Source organism: Lynx rufus, unplaced genomic scaffold (assembly GCF_022079265.1).
Source record: "Lynx rufus isolate CCGP_SWC_20201006 ecotype Redwood Valley unplaced genomic scaffold, mLynRuf1.p SCAF_9, whole genome shotgun sequence".
Taxonomy (NCBI): Eukaryota; Metazoa; Chordata; class Mammalia; order Carnivora; family Felidae; genus Lynx; species Lynx rufus.
In genome coordinates this window covers 106976028-106996962 of record NW_025814897.1, presented here as the reverse complement: position 1 = coordinate 106996962, position 20935 = coordinate 106976028, and the positions used below count along the sequence as shown (strand labels likewise).

Sequence of the window (20935 nt, the reverse complement as noted above, 5' to 3'; positions counted from 1 at the left end):
TAAAAGAGAGAAACACGGGGCGCCTGGGTGGCTCAGTTGGTTGAGCATCTGACTCTTGATTTTGGCTCAGGTCATGATCTCATGGTTCCTGGGATGACGGGATGAGCCCCCCATCGAACTCTGTGCTGGCAGAGAAGAGCCTGCTTGAGATTCTCTCTCTCTCTCTACCCCTCCCCCTCTCGTGCTCTCTCTCTTCCTCTCTAAATAAATAAATAAACTTTTAAAAAGTAGAAAAAAAGAGAGTAACATCAGAGATATAGCAGATCAACCTATGGAAGAAACAGAGAAGCATTTGTAACATAGTATCCTTGGATAGATGACATCAGATATTTAGCTGATCAGAGACAGAATACTGATCTCATCCAAGAGGCTACATAGTAATAAGGGATTAAATTATCCTTAAAATGGTGACTGAAGTCCCTCAACATCAGCTCTTTCTACCATTGTGGTCACACGATACTGGTGGGTATTGCTATTTTTCCAGCCCCTGTGACCTTCAAAACTTTCTATCATCACATCCTTTGGAAGAAAATCTCTAAGTGCAGCCACACTCACGAGGTCTGGCATTAAGCTCTGCCTCCTGGATGGGAGGGAGTATTGACATGAATTACTGGAGATTTTCTGTACAGGAGACTTATCTCTTCTCCTTCATTTATCTGGTTATTTGTTTTTTGTCAGTATGGACTTGTGCATATGTATTTTATCCTTTGGGTTAGAATTCAATACTATATTACTGGGGGGGGTTCTCAAATTGTTACAGCTTTGGCCGCTGTGAGCTCTTTTAGGTTGGCTCTTTTAATACATTTCTCTTTCTGCTGTCCCCCTGCCTCCCCCCACATACAGTTTTTTTGAGCATGTTCTTTACTTCCTGGCACTACAAAATGGTCCAGGCTCATCTTGTATTGTATGTTAGGGCCCCAGCCCTAGAATCAGCCATATCTCCAAAGAACCCTGGTTCCTTTTATTGGGAGGATGGTATTAGAAACCAAGATCTGGGCACTCAGATGTCGTCGTCTTCTTCTTCTTCTTCTTCTTCTTCTTCTTCTTCTTCTTCTTCTTCTTCTTCTTCGTTTATTTATTATTTATTTTGAGGGGGAAGGGCAGGGGAGGGGCAGAGAGAGGGAGAAAGAATCCCAAGCAGGCTCTGTGCTGACAGCACAGAGCCCAATACAGGGCTCAATCTCACCAATGGTGAGATCATGACCTGAGCCCAAATCAAGGGATGCTTAACTGACTGAGCTACCCAGGCACCCTTCAGGTGTCCTTTGACGAACAAAAGTTATCCATCAAAAATGTTATCAGTCTTGGGGCACCTTAGTGGCTCAGTCAGTTGGGTGTCTGAGTCTTGATTGCGGCTCAGGTCATGATCACAGAGTCGTGGGATCGAGCTCCACTTTGGATTCTGATCTGAGTGTGGAGCCTACTTAAGATTCTCTCTCCCTGCCTCTCTGCCCTTCTTCCCCCACACCTCATGTGCTCTCTCTCTCTCTCTCTCTCTAAAATTAAAAAAAATAATAAAATGTTATCAGTTTTGGTGGGATGGCTGGGATTGAAAAAATAGGGGTGCCTGGCTGGCTCAGTTGGTGGAGCATCCGACCCTTGATCCCAGGGCCGTGAGTTCAAGCCCCACATTGGGCATGGAGCCTACTTAAATAAATAAATAAATAAATAAATAAATAAATAAATAAATAAATAAATAAGTGTTTTCTCTTATGGCCCACATTTTTACTTTTGACGTCTTATTTTAAAATGTATTATTGGGGCACCTGAGTGGCTCAGTCGGTCGGGCATCCAACTCTTGATTTCAGCTCGGGCCACGATCTCACAGTTTCACGAGTTCGAGCCCTGCGTGGGGTCTGTGCTGACAGTGTGGAGCCTGCTTGGGATTCTCCCTCTTTCTCTGCCCCTCCCCCACCCACACTCTCTCTGTCTCTCTCAAAATAAATAAACTTTATAAAAAATTTTAATGTATTATTTGTTTTGGAAAATATTATTTGGTGTGTTATTTTGAGAATCTTTCTTTTTGTTTATTTGTGAGAGAGAGAGAGAGAGAGAGAGAGAGAGACACAAGTGGGGCAAGGGCAGAGAGAGAGGAAGACAGAGTCTGAGGCAGGCTCCAGGCTCTGAGCTATCAGTGCAGAGTGCAAGGTGGGGCTCAAACTCACAAACCCTAAGATCATAACCTGAGCTGAAGTCCGCGTTTATCTGACTGAATCACCCAGGCACCCCTAAAAATTCTTTCTTTACTTCAAGGCCTGAAAGACATTCATCGACATTTTCTATGCAAGAAGGTATTGACATTTAAGTCTTTAATCCACCTTTAATTGATTTTTTATTTATGGTAAAAGCCAACCTCGCCTTTTTTATAAATGGGTAACTGTGATATGATAAAAGCAGAGAGAGAGAGAGAGAGAACACGAGGGCACAAGAAAGGGCATGAACCTTTGTCCCTAGCTCCTGACGCCGAGGTCCTAAATCTCTTGGAATTCCTGGGTGATAAGAAAGCCTCTTCCAAAGAGACCACTCCTGGTGGTATCTTTGGGGTAGAGACTGGCCACCAGAAAAATCAAGGCATGACTAGAGGGTTGTAACTTCCAGTCCTATCCCCCAACTTCCAAGCAGAGGGGAGGGGCTGGAGACTGAGTTAATCACCAAGGGCCAATGATCATGCCTGCGTAATGGAACCTCTGTAGAAACCAATCAATGGGGTTTGGAGAACTTCCAGGTTGATGAACATGTACCAGGAAGGTAACCCACCCCAAGTCCACAGGGTCTGAAGATCCTATGCTTGGAACCTTCCAGACATCACCCCATGTACCTCTTCATCTGGCTATTCATTTGTATCCTTTATAACGTCCTTTTTAATAAACTGGGAATAGTAAGTAAAGTGTTTCCCTGAGTTCTATGAGCTGTACAACAAATTGTGTCCACACAAAAACCTGAACACGGATGTTTATAGCAGCTTTATTCATCATTGCTAAAACTCAGAAGCGACCAAGATGTCCTTCACTAGGTGAATGAAGAAGCTGGTACATCCAGATAATGGAACATTATTGAGCTATCAAGCCACAAAAATACAGGGAGGAATCTTAGATGCATATTGCTAATCTTAAATGCATAAGAAGCAAATATGAAAAATCTACATACTGTATGATTCCAACTATATGACATTCTGGAAAAGGCAACACTATGGAGACAGTAGAAAGATCAGAGGTTGCGAGGAGTTCTGGGAGTGGGGGGGAGAGCAGGCTAAATAAAGTGGAGGACAGGGGATTTTTAGGACCACAAGACTATTCTGTACAATACTGTAATGGTGGATACATGTCATTAGACATGTGTCAAACCCCACAGAATGTACAACACAAAGAATGAACCTTAATGTAAACCATGGTCTTTAGTTAATAATGTATCAGTATGGGCTCATCAACTATAACAGGTGTACCTCACTAGAGCAAGATTTTTATAGGGGAAAGGATGGGAGGTGGAGAGAGGGTAATGGAAGATATGGGAACTCCATTCTTCCTGTCCACTATTCTGTAAACTTAAAATTGCTTTCAAAAAATAAATTATATTAAATAAATAAATTAAATAAGGTGTTTACTACAGAGAAAACTAAAACTCAAAAGTTTAAAGAAATGGATCCTCTAGCAAGTTTAGAACAGATTCCCTTTCATCCTCAAATTAGACAGCAGCATTAGAACTGATTACCCAGTTTCTTTAAAATAGTACTATCAAGGGGCGCCTGGGTAGCTCAGTCAGTTGAGCGTCTGACTTCGGCTCAGGTCATGATCTCACAGCTCGTGAGTTCAAGCCCCGCGTCAGGCTCCGTGCTGACTGCTCAGAGCCTGGATCCTCCTTCAGATTCTGTGTCTCCCTCTCTCTCTGCCCCATCCCACTTGCATTCTGTCTCTGTCTCTCTCAAAAATAAATAAACATTAAAAAAAATTTTTTTTAAATAGTACTATCAATAATTTAATTCCAGCATAGTCACCACATGGTGTTATATTAGTCTCGGGTGTCCAACATAGTGATTAAACAATTCCATATGTCACCAGGTGCTTACTGTTATGCCCAGAATTCGTGATCCCCAAAGACCATCCGGGAGCCGAGTCTGATGCAAAAGCAAAGAGCCTTTATTCAAGCTAGCTCGAGCTCAATCCCCTACCTGCACCAAGGCAGCAGTGAGATACCGGAGAGAGAGAACGAGTTTCAAAAGCACAAAGGTTTTATAGGGATCATGGCCTTAGCCGATTGGCTGGGGAAGGATAGACCAATGGCTGCCAAGGTGTGGTTCCAGATCAGCAATTATCAGCGTCACCTGGAACTTGTTACAAATGCAAATGTTGGGCCTGGTGGTCACAGACCTAATAAATCAGAAACTCTAGGGGTGGGGCTCAGCGATCTGTGTTTGAACAAGTCTTCCAGGAGATTCTGATGCACCTGAAGTTTAAGAACCACTGTGTCTGAGGATCTCTAACATGTTTGGCCTCAGTGTATACAGAACATTTTTCACTGGTCACCTATTAACCATTGGCTGTCAGCCTCGCTGTGCTATATAAATACCTAGCACCAAACACCATCCCCAGAGACTCTGATTAATTGGTTTGGGGAGGGGTAAAATGCTCCCAGGTCATTCTAAGCCTGGACAGGGTTCAGGGCTCCTGCCTCTGGCCCCTACCTGAGAGAAGCCCTCCCTCTTCTACTCACGCTTTCCACGCCTCTCATACTCCCCTTCCTCCCACCTTAGACTTCGGAAGAATGCATCAATCGGTAGCCTGCTTTCTTAGAAAACATAAGTTACTCAAGGGGAGGAGGCGTGGTCTGAGGTTTGAGCGGGAACCTCTTCCTGCGGCCATGTCAGGGACATAGTCACTAGTTGTCCTGCTTAGTCTGCTCTTTCATTTATCACAAGCGCCCTTGTTAATCCCCATCACCTATTTCACCCATCCCCCCACCCACCTCCCCTCTGATAACCATCAGTTTCTTCTCTATAGTTAAGAGTCTGTTTCTTGGTCTGTCTGTCTCTCTTTTTTCCCCTTTGCTTATTTGTTTTGTTTCTTAAATTCCACATATGAGTGAAATGATATCATATGTCTTTCTTTGACTTATTTTGCTTAGCATAATACGCTCTAGTTCCATCCACGTTGTTGCAAATGGCAAGATTTCATTCTCTTTTATGGCTGAATAATATCCTATTGTGTGTATATACTACATCTTCTTTCAACGTTTATTTATTTTTGGGACAGAGAGAGACAGAGCATGAACGGGGGAGGGGCAGAGAGAGAGGGAGACACAGAATCGGAAACAGGCTCCAGGCTCTGAGCCATCAGCCCAGAGCCCGACGCGGGGCTCGAACTCACGGACCGCGAGATCGTGACCTGGCTGAAGTCGGACGCTTAACCGACTGCGCCACCCAGGCGCCCCAACATCTTCTTAATCCTTTCATCTATCAATGGATACTTGAGCTGCTTCCATAACTTGGCTATTATAAATGATGCTGCTATAAACATACGGGTGCATGTATCCCTTTAAATTAGTGTTTTTGTATTCTGGGGGATAAATACCCAGTAGTGCTATTCATGGATCATAGGGTAGTTCTATTTTTAATTTTTTGAGGAAACTCTTTACTGTTTTCCTTAGTGGCTATACCAGTTTGCATTCCCACCAACACTTTTTTTCCAAGTTCTTGCCAACACTTGTTGTTTTCTGTGTCATTAATTTTAGCCATTCTGATGAGTATGAGGTGATATCTCACTGTAGTTTTGACTTTCATTTCCCTGATGATGAGATGTTAAGCATCTTTTCATGTGTCTTTTGGCCATCTGGATGTCTTCTTCGGAGAAATGTCTTTTCATTTCTTCTGCCCATTTTTTAACTGCTTTATTTGGTTTTGGGGGTGTTGATTTGTATAAGTTCTCTTTAAGTTTTATTTATTTAAGCAATCTCTATACCCAACGTGAGGCTCAAACTCACGACCCCAAGATCAAGAGTCGCATGCCCTTCCAACTGAGCCAGCCTTGTGCCCCTGTATAAGTTCTTTATATATTTTGGATACTAACCCTTTTTGGATATGTCATTTGCAAAGATCTTCTCCCATTTAGTTGGTTGCCTTTTAGTTTTGTTGACTGTTTCCTTTGCTGTGCAGAATCTTTTTATTTTGATGAAGTCCCAAATAGGTTATTTTTGCTTTTATTCCCCCGTCTCAGGAGACGTATCCAGAAAAATGTTGCTATGGCTGATGTCAGAGACCTTTCTGGCTGTGTTATTTTCTAGGGATTTTTATGGTTTCAGGTCTCAAATTTAAATTACTATCAGTAATTTACAAAATACTTTTATAGGTAACTAACATTCAATTGGGGGGGTAGGGAATGAAACCTAAATGTTTTGCTCTACTTATAGAAAATTCTGTACAAAAAAGTCCAAATTGAGGGGCGGTTGGTGGCTCAGTTGGAAGAGTGTGTGACTCTTGATCTTGAGGTGGTAAGTTTGAGCCCCATTTTGGGTGTAGGGATTAGTTTAAAAATAAAAAAATCTTTTTTTGGTAATTTTTAAATTATTTATTTATTTATTTATTTATTTATTTATTTATTTATTTATTTTTGAGAGAGAGAGAGAGAACGAGCTGGGGAGTGACAGAAAGAGAGGGAGACGCAGAATCTGAAGCAGGCCCCAGGCTCTGAGCTGTCAGCACAGAGCCCGATGTGGGGCTTGAACCCACAAACTGTTGAGATCATGACCTGAGCTGAAGTTGGATGCTCAACCCACTGAGCCACCCAGGTGCCCCCAAAATAAATTCTTGAAAAAAGTCCAGTTGAATCTAAAAATTATTAGATTAAGAGTTCAATTAAAAAAACTAGATGCAGAACAATTCTGTTCTGTATACCAGTAGCAAACAATGAGAAAAAAAATTTTTTTAAGTTGCCATTTATACTAGCAACTGTTAACCTTAAAAATAAAACTGTCAGTTATCTTACCAGAAAAAAAAAAAAAGAGTTTATTCAGGAATACCAGAGAATTGCAATTCAGGACATGTGGGAAATTTGCAACAGTCTATAAAACTGAAAATACTCTTGCTGTTATCTGGAAATGTCACTCCTAGATGCATACCCCGGAGAAACTCTCATACATGTGCACAAAGCAACATATGAAAGATTTTACTGCCACGTCGGTTACACCAATATATATTTGGTAACCTGAAACATGTTCTATCACTAAGGGACAAGATCATCTGTAGAAAATCTCTAAATAGAGCACTATAAATAAATATTAAAGAACCAGGACATAAAAGACAAGTAAAATATGTGTCAAACATATAGCATTAAAGAAAGAGGGGAAAGAGCAGATTTATCTTAAAATTTTTTCCCAAAAACCAAAAGACATAGTGGAATGCAACAGTCTGCATTTTAACTGACATTGAGTCCAAAAGGGAGAACCATACCATTCATGGGGGTACTGCAATATCGGGTTGGTTTGTAGAATAGATGGAGAGAGCCCCTATTCAATCTCTCTGTTTCCAAAACCCACATAATAATAATAATAATAATAATAATAATAATAATAAACTTGATAAAGTATCCTCAGGTACAGGTTTACAAGATACTAAATGATAAGAACACATACTATTCATGGGGCGCCTGGGTGGCTCAGTCGGTTGAGCATCCAACTTCAGCTCAGGTCATGATCTTGAAGTTGACAAGTTTGAGCCCCACATTGGGCTCTGTGCTGACAGCTCAGAGCCTGGAGCCTGCTTCGGATTCTGTCTCCCTCTCTCTCTGTCCCTCCCCCGCTCAAGCTCTGTTTCTCTCTGTCTCAAAAATAAAGATAAACATTTAAAAAAAAAACATTTTTTTAAAGAACACATACTGTTCTTGATCTTGGGCCAAGAAACAAAGAAACAACCTACAATTAAGATTCCCAGCAGAACTCGCTTCCCAGCTGTCCCTTATAAAATTCCACATGCTCAACTCTTCCAAAAACCAGTCTCACCCCTCTATGAGAGAGCTTCTCCTGGCATACTTCTCCACAGTTCAGGAAATAAGGAAATTCTGTCCTCAAACTGAATTTTTCCCAGAGGTGAATGCCCTACTCCCAGATCCCAGGAGAGCCCTGTTCATTTGCGGATCCCTTTTCCTCCACGAATGGAGGCAGTGCCTCTTGCTGCCAGGAGGGGGCAGACGCAGCCTCCATCCTCTGAGAGAGCTTCCTGTTGCCAGGAACTGCATTTTTCCTAACAGCCTCTTCAGGAGCTTCCTTCATAGCACAGGGCAGGCAATCGATGCATTACAGTGTCATGCCTTGTTCTACACGATACGGATAAAATAAGTTATACAGACACGATTTCTGACCTCAGGGAGTTTATATAGGGAAGGGGTCAAGTAGAGCAAGGGAGGGAATGAGTAGTGATATTAAAACTGAAAAAGGAAAACGGGCCTTGTTGGCTCTGTCAGTGGGTACAGATTTTAACCTAAGAGCAAAGGCGAAGCACTGAGGATTTTGAGCTGAGATCAGACTCTCCGTTTAGAAAGATCGCTCTGGTGGCGCCTGGGTGGCTCAGCCAGTTAAGCATCCAGCTCCATTCAGCTCATGATCTCACACAGTTCGTAAGTTTTAGCCCCTGCATTGGGATCTGTGCTGACAGCTCAGAGCGTGGAGCCTGCTTCGGATTCTGTGTCTACCTGTCTCTTTGCCCCTCCCCCCCCTCTCTCTCTCTCAAAAAAAAAAACATTTTTTAAAAATTAGAGGGGCGCCTGGGTGGCGCAGTCGGTTAAGCGTCCGACTTCAGCCAGGTCGCGATCTCGCGGTCCGTGAGTTCGAGCCCCGCGTCGGGCTCTGGGCTGATGGCTCAGAGCCTGGAGCCTGTTTCCAGTTCTGTGTCTCCCTCTCTCTCTGCCCCTCCCCCATTCATGCTCTGTCTCTCTCTGTCCCAAAAATAAATAAACGTTGAAAAAAAAAATTTTTTTTTTTTTAAATTAGAAAGATCACTCTGGCTATAATGTGGAGAATGGGTTATAAGGGGTTGAAGTCATGAGATGCCTGGGTGGCTCAGTCAGTTAGGCAACCAACTATTGATTTCTGCTCTGGTCATGATGTCGTGGTTCGTGGGTTTGAGCCCCACATCGGGCTCTGCACTGGCAGTGCAGATCCTGTTTGGGATTCTCTCTCTCTCTCTGCCCCTCCCACACACACTCTCTCTCAGAATGAATAAATAAACTTAAAAAAAAAAAACAAAAAAAGAGAGTTAAGTCAAAGCCAGGGAACCAGTTTGGGAATCTGTAGCAGAAATCCAGGGGTGAATGGCTTACACTAGGGTACTGAGAAGGAGAAAAGCATCTACTGACATCCAGAAGCTGGCCTGGGATTCACACCTAGACCTTGGTGGTCTCCTGTTGAACATAATTTCAGAATATCAACATAAGTCAAGGCCACTCTGTGATCATGGTGGGTCAAGGCAAAACAAGCCCATCCCATACGTCTGAGCACAGAAAAAAAGCATGAACATCGTCCAGATAGCAAAAGTCCAAACTGCTCCCTGTCCTCGCTAATATGAGTGATGGTTTATTTACCAATCATAAGTCAGTCTCATTCTATCCTTCCGTCCTTCTAGGTAAGACTTATTAAGATACCCAATAATAAATGATGTCACTTCCTGAAAACATCAAATCCAGAGTAAAGCCTCACTTGCTTAAAATCTCCCACAAATCACTTAGCACAAGCCCAAATCCTGCAGTAAATTATTTCTAACACCCTCTTACTGAGACACCCCGTGATTCCCCACGGGGTGTGTTCTTCCTCACTGCAACAAATAACCAACTTGCTCCAATACAAATACGTTCCCGGAAGTGTTTGGCTGGAGAGGATTTACAGCATATCAGCAGCAGGGATAAGGACCACGTTCTGGCTTAGACAATCGAGTCAAAGAGGGCACGTCGGGGAAGGAACAGATTTGTAGGAAAAGATGATAAATTCCATTGCGGACAAGTTGAGCTGAGCTGTTTATGGGTCATCCCAGTGAAGATGTCTGATAGACAGTTAGATACCAGCGTGTGCAGTCCAGGAGATCTTGTGTTGGGATGAAGTGGGGGAGATGGCAGCATATATATATGGTAAATGAGGCCCAAGGTGATGGGTAAGCTGGTTTATCTAGGCAGAGTCTAGCGAGTGAGAAAACAAGTGGACCCGGAACAGAACCCTGAGGAACGGGTAGGAATAGATAGTGAAAAAGGTCAAGAAGGAAGAGGAAACCCAGGAGGGTGCAGGGTCCCAGAAAGCAAAGGTAGGGAGCACTTCAGGAAGAGGGGGAGGTCACCAGTGTCAAATGCCACAGAGAGGTCAAGAAAGATGGAAGTATCTTCTGGGATTAAGTGAATGAGGTCAGTAGTGGCCTCCGTGGAGGGGCGGGTACAGGAGCTGGAGTGCAATGGGTTAAGGACAGAATGGGAGAAAAGGTCATCGCTGGAATGGGGACGGTGCAGTTTCAGAGATTCCTACTTTGTCTTTCCCACTGTGATAGCTTTTTTCCCCCAGCCCAAAGACCTGATGTGGTGGTAATGCGCTCCAACCTCAAGTATATCAACCCCGTTAAACACCCGGGGACCAGGGAAATGATGAATGGAGTACCCAAAGCAAGCTCTTATTCTAGCCCCCGCTCCCCAAATCAATGGAATACACTGTCCTCAGATACAGGAGGTATCAGATGTTAAACTGATAAGAACAGATACCACACTTGAGCTTAGCCAAAAGATCAATTCCTACCCGTATCGGCTCCCTATTATCCCAAACCTTCCTCCCTCAGGTCCACAAATACAGCATATGAGCCTGTCCTTATAACCTTCAACATTCTCGTCTCCCCTGAGACCAGGCTAATCCTCCCCAGTGTCACGCTTCTCCACAATCCAGTAATTCTGTCATCAAATTGGGACTGTTTCTCCATGGAAGTGAGTAATTCCTGGCAAAGCGGTAGTTATTTGTATATCCACTTCCGTTAAGCGAGGCAGTGCCTCTTGTAGCCAGGTGAGGGCAGAGTTGCTCCCTGAGCAAACCCTCCCGGACCTCTGTAAGCAAGGAGCACCTGTGATATGTAGGGCAATGAATTGGGGCTGGAAAAAGGTCATTCGAAATGTATGGAGATAAACTGATATATACTGAGTCCTACTTAGTGTCTTGCATTCTGCCAGGCAACAGGGATACAATGATGATTTACACAGGCATGATCTTGAATTAAAGAGAGTTATAGTGGGAGGCAAGGTGAATCAGGCTTGGGGAGGGAGTGGTGGTAAAAAAAAAAGCTGGCAAGGAAAGCAGGGGTCTTAACGGCTATACTGGTGGGTCCTAAAGACGATGGAAAGGAACTGAAGTTTTATGAGCTGAGAAGTGAGACTTGATCATAATTTTTTATTTGGAAAAATCACTCTGGCTGCAAGGGGGAGAATGGATTGATTGGAAGGGAGGAAACCAGGCCCAGGGAGCAGGTTAAATTTTTTGTAAAAACCTCAGGGTGAATGGCTTGAATTAGGGTAGCAGAAGTGGGGGGCATGGACAATTGGGTGGAATGAATAGTGAGGTGAAGTCCATTTTGGAAAAGTTGAGGAGTCTGGGGACCAACCAAGTGATAACGTTCATCCAGAAGGCAACTGGACTTACAGCTGTGAAGCTCAGGAGAAAGAGCCTGGGCTGGAGTCATAGGCATAATGCTGGTCATTAAAATCATGGGAGTGAATAAGGTGGCCCAGGCAGAGTGAGAAAAATAGCTGGGTGCGGCACCCAACTGGGGGTACATTACTGTTTAAGGAATGGCTACACTATCTACTTCAAGAGATCACTAAGACTGTTGCATCCACACGACTCCTGAAACAGAATGCTACGGGCACCAGTGACAGTCACAACAAACTTTATTACAATGAGAGGCAAGGCTGACCGATCGGGTCCAACACTCTTGATAAGAGTGCGCCCCGAACAGCCGGGGTACAGAGTTTTTATAACCGATCACATCGTTTTATCATCACCTGGGAACAGAACAAAGAAAGTTTCCAGATGAGTCAGAAACAGTTGCCAGATGAGTTAGAAACAGTTGCCTAACGAGGTGTTTACTTTAGACTTTCTGCCTCTAAGTTGCAACCAGTGGATCCCCTTGACCCTGCCTCTGATGCTCTTTTCTTTGGACTTTTGTTTCCTTAATTGGTGAAGCCTAATTTACAAGAGTATGAGGGGTAGTTTACAAGAGTGAAGCAAGGCTGTTATCTCTTAACCTTCAGTATCAACACAAAGCTGTTATTTTTCAAGCTAAACGTTAGCCCTACACTACAATTTAACCCTTACAAGACATTATGAGAAATGTCAACAGTGGGAGAGGACAGGGTCTCAAGAACTGTGGGAACACAGTGTTTCAGGAAATAGGGAATGGATCAACTGGGTACAGTGTTGCCGAGAGGTCAAGAAAGTGACTGAAAATCGTCTTGAGAAAGCACAGTGGACATGGCATATACAAATCAGCCAGGTAGTTTGTCAACATGAAAATTCTGATTCATTTGGTCTGTGGAAAGACCTGGGATTCAGGGGCACCTGGGTGGCTCAGCAGGTAGAGCACGCAGCTCTTGATCCCAGGGTCCGTGACTTTGAACCCCACGCTGGACAGTGGAGCCTACTTTATATATAACCTGTATATGTATACGCCCTGCTACAAGCCAAGCTCCTAGCGACATCGGACGGTAAAAACCGTCGCTCGGGAAAAATCAGACCCTGTCAGAAGATCCAAGCGGAGCAGGAGCACTGAGGGTCTGATTCACATTCCCAAAATGGCTCCGTACAAAGAGCCTTCCGCTCCCGGTACCCCACAGCCGCCCTCTACGCAGGGACCCTGCGCACCAGGCCTGCAGAGGCGCGCCGGGAGGCAGGCGTGTAACCGGGATGACGCCGGTCGAGACTTCAAAATGAGGTTCAGGGGGAACCTCACGGGGAGGCGGAGCCTGCACACCAGTTTAGGGTGTGTGTGGGTAAGTGGGGGGCTCAGGGAATGGAGTGGAAGCAGGCGGTCGTGACCGGGACGGAGCGTCTCCCAAGATCGTTGCAAAGCCGGGACCTCTGCGTTCTCGTCCCACAGAGAGCCGGCGGTACGGACCCCGCTACAATGAGCGCCAGCGCGACTCCCTGAGACGCATGCGCGTCTTTTTTCGCGCCCCCAGATGCTGAGTGTGCGCGCTGCACTCCCGCCTTCCCTGGAATTCCCTACCCACAATTCCCCAGGCTCGCGCGCTGTCTCCATATGCGCGTGCGCCCGCCGTAGTCCCGCCCATAAATCCCGTGGGCCTCTGCGAGGTGGTATTTAAGTATCTCGCTGCCGCCCGTCTGCCTCTTTTTTTTTTCACGGTGTCAGGTGAGTATGTGGGTTGTTTATCTTTTTTTAAAAGGTGAAGCGAGGGAAAAATAAAAAGTGAGCGTGGCTTGCCTGAGCACTAATACATTGCATTTATTGGCTGGTGGGGGAGGGGTAAGAGCTCGGCCACGGCCTTGAGTCCACGAAGCAGCCGCGGAGCTTTGTGAAGGACAAGATGGCGATGGCGGGCCGTGCCGGCGGCCCTCTCTGTGATGAGAACCTTTTCACAGACCTGTACTGAGCTCCGTGAGGATAAGAAACTCTGAAGAGACGGGCCTTGCACAGCCGAAATGCGACACAGTCGTAGCTCCGGCGGACAAAACGATTGTGAAAAAGCCGGTGTTGATTTAATGTCCTCTTGTCTGCAGGGTTCAGGCGCACGTCTGAAGGCCAGAATGGAAAAGAGCCGACCTGTTAGGGTAGGTGGGTGGTCCTCTTTTACCCCCTCTTCCTCGGTTGTCGAGTGTACGGGGGCCCTGTGGGAAGTGCTACGGGGATGATACTAAGGATTGAACTCTCTCTTTCTGATGGAGTAGTGGAGAAAGCCTAAGAGTTCTGAGTAGCACCAGCCCGCAGCGAATGTTCGGGTGTTTCGCGCGGAGGTAAGAAGACCGACTGCAAAGTATGAAACTAAGTGAGAGGTGCTCCCCCTTTTTTTTTTTCCTTCCAGATGTGGTTCAGCTCAAAAGACCTTACGGGTTGAAGGATGGGACAAGACCCATCCCTGCAAAGTAAGCATTCCAGTGATGCTCCAGGTGGGTATGCAGTGATTTACCGCAGTTAAGGGTGGGCACTGTGTCTAGATGGGGTTTGTTCTCGTTCAGATTATGCTGACCACTCTGTGATGAACATAAAGAAAGACAAGCATATGGCTGATCTTAAAAGTGATGTCATCTTCCTGCTGAGAAGTGGACCAAGAGTATTCAAGGACCTATGAATGGCTATTTTTAGGTACATATAATGCCTTCCTTTTCTGTTTCCAGCATCTCCTCCCCAAGCCTGAGGAATCCAGCTGCCTCCAAGGGTGAAGACAGGTAATTTTTTGACCAAATGAGGGGATTGGAGTGTCCTCTCCTGTTTGGCCTACAACCAGGAGAGCAAAATGAGCAGTTTTGCCTTTTTGCTTCTTGCAGCTTATTCCTCTTAGAATGACTTTCCTGTGGAGGGAAAGAGCAACCCAACAGTACAGTTAATTCTTGAGATGGTGTGCTCTCCCTCACCCATATGTCACTGTCAGATGATTTGAATAGATATGCTGATCCTCTGTGAGGTACAACAATTAATAGCATGTTAGAGTTCTGATGGCAGTTTCTATTAATGAAGAAACTTTGTTCTAGCCTAGTATTTTTTGATAACCATCTGGTCTCCTTTTGCAGGTCGTCCTGATGGTAATATGTTGATTTACATTATGGTGAGTAGCTTCTCCTAATACTGTTGTTTTGTTAGCGTATGTGTGAACCCATCAAAGGGTGATTTTTTTTTTTTTTTTTCATCGTGTGGTTTTTATTTGTCTTGTCGTTGTGACCAAAGACTTGATCAGCCCGTATAACTTTCTGGTTCTTTTTCCTTGTAGTGATATTTCTTGATCTATTTCTCTAGATGCCCACTGATGTGCTCAGGGTCGAACTCATGGAAAGAGTTAAGGATGGTGAGTACTTGTAACCTTGCTGATTACAGCTTGCCCCAGAGTATAATGCCAATGAAGAGAGCAAGCATCCTGTCTTACCCCTGTTCTAGCCCCAGAGCCAGTAATGGTGAACCCACTGGGGCTAACTGGGTGAGAGGATGAGAATTTGTTCCATAAGGAACTGTCTGAGGTACAGCGTATCCCTGTCAATAGTATTTGCTTGGGTTTTCTTCACTTAAACCCATTAATTATATAGCTAGAATAGCTTTGGCTGTTTTAGATACTTGCTTGGCTAATTACATGATCTTCTTCAGGAGCAGCTTGTTCGTGTATACTAGCAAAAGGCCTCCAAGTTAACAGGTTAGTTGGTTAATGTCTGTGGTTCATGCCACCAAATAGGCAAGTTTCCATGATGAATAAAACTAGCTCACTATGACTCCACAATGAAAACATGTGAACACCTGAGAAACTGGAAAAAGTAGGAATGGGGGGATGCCACGTGGAAGGACTTTTCATTACCCACAGCTTTGTCTTTCTCTAGGTATGGTTACCCATAACCTGCTCATTTGCTCAGAGGTGAGTAGTTTCCATACGTGATACCTGAAGCATATTGGGTACAAAAAAAAACACCCTTTGGGGCCTAAACACGTGATGACTTACATGGAATCTCGTTCGGCTGATAACTTGCTGTTGAGATTGGAAATCTGATTTTCCTAGAAATGATGGTTTTAAAGGGGAACGATTTATTGCTGAAGGTAAGCATTACTGACTCCAGTCTGGTTTGTTTCAGGTTCAGCACCTTCTCTGGAGCCCAAGAATGATTTGAGGTGAATGCCTTTGTAATGTTGTCATTTATAGCCATTATGTAAAATTTACTAGGTGTTTTTAATGGGGAGGGGGCAACACTTTGGTCTGGGAGCTATTCGAAGAAGACATTACTGACTTAATTCGGTCTTGTCTGTGGACACCCTGAACCATCTGTGACAAGCTCCCACTCACCAGTGATGAATTCAATACCGCCCCAGTCTGAACACTGTGACTGAAAGGTATTCTCTGAGCTGTGAGCTTATCTTAGAGTAAGAAGTGGTAAGTTGGCTGGTGGTTTCTATGTAAAATGTGCATGCAGAATACTACATAACCTTTACAACTGTGCCTACCCTCTAAGCAATAGGGACCCAGGGGGATAACTGAGAGGCCTATAATTCCCAATCATTCTTTTACAGGTACCCTCAGCCATTTCTCTGCTCAGCTCCAGTCTGAAGTCAGGTGGGTAAACCTAGATACTAGATGGTCCAAATTAAAACTTCCCAGTGAAGAAACAGTCACATGTCTTACTTCCTGTTCTAGTCCCAGAGCCTGTAAAGGTGAACCCACTGGGACTGGCTGGGGGAAAAGAGGAAGCTTGTTCCAGAAGGAACAGTCTGAGGGATTACAAGAGATTTCTAAAGATGGGAAAGGGAAGGACAAGTCACTTTGACGTAGAGTGTTTTTTTTTTTTTTTCCCCCAGGTCTGAAGAAGGAACAAGGCATAGGTAATGGGTAGGTATTTGTCCAAATATTGGTGTTTATTTAATGTTTATTTTTGAGAGACCACATGTGAGTGGGGGAGGGGCAGAGAAAGATGGAGACACAGAATCTGAAGCAGGCTAACAAAAACAAAAGTATACCTGAAAGTAGGTATGCTAGGGTTTTTTTTTTTGTTTGTTTTTTTTTAGAAAGCAAGTGGGGGAAGTGGGGCAGAGGGAAAGAAAATCTTAAGCAGGCTCCATACTGAGTGTGGAGCCCCCTTGGGGCTTACCCACATGACCAGAGCCTAAATCAAGAATCATGTTCAACCAACTGAGCTATTGATGCTCTCCAGTGTGAACTAGTTTAAAGGGTAGTCCCTTGTAAACTCAATGTAGTACATACATTCTTCTTGTCTACCAAGAAAATGCACTTTATTCTGTACAGGAATTCAGTTCTTTATCAAAAGGGAATTTTCAAGTCCTGTTTTTGTACAACCTAGTTATTGCAATTAACATAATTGTTTAATCCTTTCTAAATACAGGTTTAACCTTCATTGTGACTTGTGCATGTAGCTGGATAGAAAGAAATAATCCTGGGGAAGTTGTCAGTATCCAGTTTAATGTGGCACTTTGCCTGATGCTATCTAGCTCAGGGAAGCATTGTTCAAGGAGCCTTCTAAGATCTTCTTGCCCCAATACATGCCTCGCTGCATGAAAAGTTTCCTGGCTTTGGGTGATCCTTAGCTCTGCCTTAACTTTGGCAGGCTTGGTTCATAAGGCACAAAGAGCCATAAGGCATAATCACCATTAAGGACCACCCAGACTCAAAATATTCGCTGTCAGATTTTGGTATTTCATTGCCCTTTTTCTGCATATAAAATTCCCAACATTTCAGTGGAGTCTGCTTTCTGTAGGATCAGGCCAGTAGCCCCTGGATTTCTGTTCCTCTAATGAGTTTCTGGGTCTCTACATTCTTCCCTTTATCTGGAATTGTCCTGGTTCTTGTAGGTAACTCGGGGTCCCACTCAAAAGTCCCTGCTAGGGGGTACCTGGCTGGCTCAGAGCATGCAACTCGTGATCTCAGGATCCTGAGTTTCAACTCCATGTTTGGGCAGAGCCTACTTCTAAAGTTTTTTTTTTTTTTAATTGTGAATGTTCATTTTTCAGACAGGGAGACAGAATCCCAAGTAGACCTCATGCTGTCCAGTGCAGAGCCCAATGCAGGACTTGAACTCTGAAACTGAGATAACCTGAGCTGGAATCAATGGTTCGACATATAACAGACTGAGCCAATGAGGTGCCCCTAAAAAAAATTTTCTTAAGTCAATGCTAAAAGGCCTACTTTGGCCAATTGTGTTTATCCTGTTGGTGTAAATATAACGATGAGAATAATCCTGCTTGTGTCTGTCTTCTATTTGTTCTTTCCATGGGAAACCAGAACTTCTGTTCACTTAGGACATCTGGTAGGAATGCTCAGTGAACACCTGAATTGACATCAAACATCCATCTTTCCATCTACATGTGCCATTGTTTCTGAGCATAAATTTAGCAAGTGGCGTTAAGGTACATGAATGAGTACTTGAAAATTTACAATCTCATTCAGATGGATTGTCGCCTCACACATACCAGTGTTTTCAAGTCTTTGCTTTTTAATTGGCCCTGGGCAAGCCAGCTTTAGGGGTGGGCAATAAAGCCCACAAACCTATGGCACTGTTGGGGAGCGGATAGTTATACTTATGTATACGTGGGATGCAAATAGGTTGCATAAGAAAAGATACAAGGACCAGCTTTTAAAGTTGGTGGGGGGAAAAAAAAGCCTGGGAGGAACACAGGAGAAACTCACAGTGAGCTATCACAAGCAGTGAGAATCTGCAGTGCTGACCAGGAAACATCAGGTCACTTGTGTCAAAGCCACTAAGGTCAGGTGGACTTGAAACAAAACAGCAAGCATTTAGCTTTTACTACAGACCAGCCACTATGCACACGACCTCTCACCCCAGTACTTCCTGTGGGAGGTCTTTGCCAGAAGTACCCTTGGATAAAGGGGAACCAGCAAAGAAGCGACTTGTCCCTGTCACAGAATACCAGGGGAGGAGAGGGTTACTATTCAAGGTCCTAGGTACTTAAACATCAGGCCGGGTGCTATCTCTAGGAGTCTGGAGGCTGCTTCTACTCTAACCCAGTTGAGGGATTCAGCAAGCAGACGATGGAACCAAAGTTGGATCTAGGCTGGTACAGGGGCCAGAAGGTATTCACTGGAAGAGTCTGGTTGACAATGAAGCCTTCCAGGAATACTATTCTCACCATTTGGCAAATGAATTCAAATTAAGATCCAAGTCAATGGCTACTCTGGCTAAAAGATGAGATCACAGACAATATGGAGGAACGGGGGAGAGGGCTGGAATGATTGAGGCCTGGCTCCTCGAGTTCCTGATGCCTCAGACCACCTTTACCCTGAGCTTCAGGTACATCCACTTGCCCCTTGACCTCCTTCCCTGATATATCTAACTGGACACAGTCCCTGGAGTCCCTGTCCTGCCCAGGTCTGCTCCCCCCTGACACAACACCCTGTCTCCCCACCTCCATGAATGGTCACAGCACTGAGCAGCTGCTGTGTCCCAAACCTAGCAGTGTACTGATCACAAGAGCCATGGCCTTGCTTTTGCCGTTGTTGATTGCTGTTTAGTTACATTCTTACAAGAGGGAGGGAAAGGGAAAATAGGACAGTGAGTGCACAAGATAGTTTGAAATAACAGTGGTTTTCAAGCAGCAGTGACTTCATCCCCCAGAAAAAAGTTAATCCCTGGAAACGCTTTTGGTTGTTAAAACTTTGGGGGTGGTATACTGGCATCCAGTGGGGAGACCCTACGATGCACAGGCCAGCTCCCTCTACCACTCCAATGAGTCATACAGCCCAAAATGTCAATAGTGCTAAGTTGAAGACACCCTGAGATCTGTGACAAATGCCAGCAGGGAACAAGAATCCGTGATTTGGTAAGAAGGTGGTCAGGGCAAGCGTCTCTGAGGAGGTGACATTTGAGCTAAGATGGGGAGTTCTGGAGGCTAAGGAAGGAACAGCTGATGGGATGAACCGGAGTCAGGATGTATTCTGGAGTAGACGCAACAGGACTAGCGGACGGAGTGGATGTGGGGGTGAGTGAAGGGAGCATAAAGGCCATTCCAGTGGGGACAGTAGGGAATGATTTTGGATAGCGTGAGTCTCAGATGCCTCCCTGACACCCAAGGAGTCAAGCAGACGTGGTATGGTATAGGAGTTGCCTGAGGTTGGAGTCTCCACCACTTACTAGCTGTGTGACCTGAAGTGGTTCAGTTTCTCCATCTGTAAAAGACGGAACATGACAGTCACCACTTCTCTCTCAAGGCTGTTACTACATACAAAGCACTTGGAATGGTGCCTGGCACCACTGACCAGTCAGGCTGGAGACAGGGAATCCGTTGTCACCATAGCACCGAAAGCCCAGGCACCAGATGAGAGGCTTTCAGTAGAAAGTGTGAATTCGAATTTCTAGAGAGCTGGGGGACGGGGGCGGGGGGTGGGGGGGGGTGGGGGCGGTTCACACAAATTAGCAAAGGGGGTGGTGGAATTGGTGGCCAAGAGGAGAACTGGTGCTTCTTTTCCAGGAGCTGCAGGAGCTGTCCAAATCCACCCCCGAGTCACCACGGGAAAGTGGGCCCAGTGGAGCCAGCCTTGAGTCCAGGAGACCGTGCTCTCAGACAGCCCTGCCACAAGCTGAAGCAGGGCTTCCGGGACCATCCCCATCTATGCCCCCATTTTTTTTTTTAAATGCTTATTTCTTTATTTGGGGAGAGGGGCAGAGAGAGAGAGACAATCCCAAGCAGGCTCTGCACTGTCGGCATAGAGCCTGACGCGCAGCTGGAACTCAGGAACCTGTGAGATCAGGACCTCAGCTGAAATCCAGAGTCGACCCTCAACCCACTGAGCTACCCAGGTGCCCCTGTACCTCCAACTTGATATGACCTCATTAGGTGTTTGGACGCCGTCAGGTTCTCCTGTCTCTTTAGGACTGTGGTTGTTAATGAATGGGCTTAGGGGGCCCTAAAGAATCCCCCCAGGAAATGGTATGCAAGACGTGTGTAAGGCAACTCATTTGAGGAAAGCTTCAACAGATTCTCAGAAGGGTTGGGAGATGCAGTTACATTAAAATCAAAATCTTCAAACTGACTAGGCTGTTCTTTGACATGCTCTATATTGTGCTGATTTTTAAGTTTATACCATTTCTTTTTTTTAATATTTTTTTTAACATTTATTTATTTTTGAGACAGAGAGAGACAGAGTATGAACGGGGGAGGGGCAGAGAGAGAGGGAGACACAGAATCAGAAGCAGGCTCCAGGCTCTGAGCCATCAGCCCAGAGCCCGACGCGGGGCTCGAACTCACGGACCGCGAGAT

At 45.0% G+C, this 20935-nt stretch overlaps 1 long non-coding RNA gene, 8 other non-coding genes and 1 pseudogene across 11 annotated transcripts; 9 read left to right on the top strand and 1 right to left on the bottom strand.

Moving 5' to 3' along the window:
- Nucleotides 1–10568: 10568 nt before the first annotated feature.
- LOC124506606 (uncharacterized) lies at nt 10569–10746 on the bottom strand (annotated as a pseudogene).
- A 2625-nt stretch (nt 10747–13371) lies between these two features.
- Nucleotides 13372–20312, top strand: LOC124505576 (uncharacterized). 3 transcript variants are annotated; one of them, XR_006960686.1, is made up of 11 exons: nt 13372–13788; nt 14040–14124; nt 14353–14403; nt 14746–14780; nt 14969–15017; nt 15311–15356; nt 15538–15572; nt 15787–15823; nt 16220–16262; nt 16505–16535; nt 20147–20312. It is a non-coding gene; the product is annotated as an uncharacterized LOC124505576 (long non-coding RNA). The 3 variants fall into 3 exon arrangements; XR_006960685.1 differs by lacking the exon at nt 20147–20312 and adding an exon at nt 17672–17896; XR_006960684.1 differs by lacking the exon at nt 20147–20312 and having other exon boundaries at nt 13373–13792; nt 16505–16633.
- On the top strand, nt 13858–13933 carry LOC124506564 (small nucleolar RNA SNORD26). Its single transcript, XR_006960814.1, has one exon. It is a non-coding gene; the product is annotated as a small nucleolar RNA SNORD26 (small nucleolar RNA).
- LOC124506563 (small nucleolar RNA SNORD27) lies at nt 14206–14279 on the top strand. Its single transcript, XR_006960813.1, has one exon. It is a non-coding gene; the product is annotated as a small nucleolar RNA SNORD27 (small nucleolar RNA).
- On the top strand, nt 14602–14676 carry LOC124506562 (small nucleolar RNA SNORD28). The gene has a single exon (XR_006960812.1). It is a non-coding gene; the product is annotated as a small nucleolar RNA SNORD28 (small nucleolar RNA).
- Nucleotides 15064–15190, top strand: LOC124506569 (small nucleolar RNA SNORD22). The gene has a single exon (XR_006960818.1). It is a non-coding gene; the product is annotated as a small nucleolar RNA SNORD22 (small nucleolar RNA).
- On the top strand, nt 15401–15466 carry LOC124506561 (small nucleolar RNA SNORD29). Its single transcript, XR_006960811.1, has one exon. It is a non-coding gene; the product is annotated as a small nucleolar RNA SNORD29 (small nucleolar RNA).
- LOC124506565 (small nucleolar RNA SNORD30) lies at nt 15641–15709 on the top strand. Its single transcript, XR_006960815.1, has one exon. It is a non-coding gene; the product is annotated as a small nucleolar RNA SNORD30 (small nucleolar RNA).
- LOC124506567 (small nucleolar RNA SNORD31) lies at nt 15991–16059 on the top strand. Its single transcript, XR_006960816.1, has one exon. It is a non-coding gene; the product is annotated as a small nucleolar RNA SNORD31 (small nucleolar RNA).
- Nucleotides 16302–16426, top strand: LOC124506568 (small nucleolar RNA SNORD22). Its single transcript, XR_006960817.1, has one exon. It is a non-coding gene; the product is annotated as a small nucleolar RNA SNORD22 (small nucleolar RNA).
- Nucleotides 20313–20935: the final 623 nt, after the last annotated feature.